We start from the raw sequence: 2207 nt of genomic DNA on the forward strand, positions 1-2207 counted from the left end.
TAAGTGAGAAAGTGAGAAAATGAGAAAGTGAGAGAAAGTGAGAAAGTGAGAAAGTGAGAAAGTGAGAAAGTGAGAAAGTGAGAAAGTGAGAAAGTGAGAAAGTGAGAAAGTGAGAAAGTGAGAAAGTGAGAAAGTGTGAGAAAGTGAGAAAGTGAAAGAAAGTGAGAAAGTGAGAAAGTGAGAAAGTGAGAAAGTGAGAAAGTGAGAAAGAGAGAAAGTGAGAAAGTGAGAAAGTGAGAAAGTGAGAAAGTGAGAAAGTGAGAAAGTGAGAAAGTGAGAAAGTGAGAAAGTGAGAAAGTGAGAAAGTGAGAAAGTGAGAAAGTGAGAAAGTGAGAAAGTGAGAAAGTGAGAAAGTGAGAAAGTGAGAAAGTGAGAAAGTGAGAAAGTGAGAAAGTGAGAAAGTGAGAAAGTGAGAAAGTGAGAAAGTGAGAAAGTGAGAAAGTGAGAAAGTGAGAAAGTGAGAAAGTGAGAAAGTGAGAAAGTGAGAAAGTGAGAAAGTGAGAAAGTGAGAAAGTGAGAAAGTGAGAAAGTGAGAAGGAAAGTGAGAAAGTGAGAAAGTGAGAAAGTGAGAAAGTGAGAAAGTGAGAAAGTGAGAAAGTGAGAAAGTGAGAAAGTGAGAAAGTGAGAAAGTGAGAAAAGTGAGAAAGTGAGAAAAGTGAGAAAGTGAAAAGTGAAAGTGAGAAAGTGAGAAAGTGAAAGTGAAAAGTGAGAAAGTGAAAAGTGAAAAGTGAAAAGTGAAAAAGTGAAAAGTGAAGAAAGTGAAAAGTGAAAAGTGAAAAAGTGAAAAAGTGAAAAAGTGAAAAGTGAAAAAGTGAAAAAAGTGAAAAGTGAAAAGTGAAAAAGTGAAAAAGTGAAAAAGTGAAAAAAGTGAAAAAGTGAAAAAGAGAAAAAGTGAAAAGTGAAAAAGTGAAAAAGTGAAAAAGTGAAAAAGTGAAAAAGTGAAAAAGTGAAAAAGTGAAAAAGTGAAAAAGGAAAAAGTGAAAAAGTGAAAAAGTGAAAAAGTGAAAAAGTGAAAAAGTGAAAAAGTGAAAAAGTGAAAAAGTGAAAAAGTGAAAAAGTGAAAAAGTGAAAAAGTGAAAAAGTGAAAAAGTGAAAAAGTGAAAAAGTGAAAAAGTGAAAAAGTGAAAAAGTGAAAAAGTGAAAAAGTGAAAAAGTGAAAAAGTGAAAAAGTGAAAAAGTGAAAAAGTGAAAAAGTGAAAAAGTGAAAAAGTGAAAAAGTGAAAAAGTGAAAAAGTGAAAAAGTGAAAAAGTGAAAAAGTGAAAAAGTGAAAAAGTGAAAAAGTGAAAAAGTGAAAAAGTGAAAAAGTGAAAAAGTGAAAAAGTGAAAAAGTGAAAAAGTGAAAAAGTGAAAAAGTGAAAAAGTGAAAAAGTGAAAAAGTGAAAAAGTGAAAAAGTGAAAAAGTGAAAAAGTGAAAAAGTGAAAAAGTGAAAAAGTGAAAAAGTGAAAAAGTGAAAAAGTGAAAAAGTGAAAAAGTGAAAAAGTGAAAAAGTGAAAAAGTGAAAAAGTGAAAAAGTGAAAAAGTGAAAAAGTGAAAAAGTGAAAAAGTGAAAAAGTGAAAAAGTGAAAAAGTGAAAAAGTGAAAAAGTGAAAAAGTGAAAAAGTGAAAAAGTGAAAAAGTGAAAAAGTGAAAAAGTGAAAAAGTGAAAAAGTGAAAAAGTGAAAAAGTGAAAAAGTGAAAAAGTGAAAAGTGAAAAAGTGAAAAAGTGAAAAAGTGAAAAAGTGAAAAAGTGAAAAGTGAAAAAGTGAAAAAGTGAAAAAGTGAAAAAGTGAAAAAGTGAAAAAGTGAAAAAGTGAAAAAGTGAAAAAGTGAAAAAGTGAAAAAGTGAAAAAGTGAAAAAGTGAAAAAGTGAAAAAGTGAAAAAGTGAAAAAGTGAAAAAGTGAAAAAGTGAAAAAGTGAAAAAGTGAAAAAGTGAAAAAGTGAAAAAGTGAAAAGTGAAAAAGTGAAAAAGTGAAAAAGTGAAAAAGTGAAAAAGTGAAAAGTGAAAAAGTGAAAAAGTGAAAAAGTGAAAAAGTGAAAAAGTGAAAAAGTGAAAAAGTGAAAAAGTGAAAAAGTGAAAAAGTGAAAAAGTGAAAAAGTGAAAAAGTGAAAAAGTGAAAAAGTGAAAAAGTGAAAAAGTGAAAAAGTGAAAAAGTGAAAAAGTGAAAAAGTGAAAAGTGAAAAAGTGAAAAAGTGAAAAAGTGAAAAAGTGAAAAAGTGAAAAAGTG

This window comes from Topomyia yanbarensis, chromosome 2, assembly GCF_030247195.1.
Source record: "Topomyia yanbarensis strain Yona2022 chromosome 2, ASM3024719v1, whole genome shotgun sequence".
NCBI lineage: Eukaryota > Metazoa > Arthropoda > Insecta > Diptera > Culicidae > Topomyia > Topomyia yanbarensis.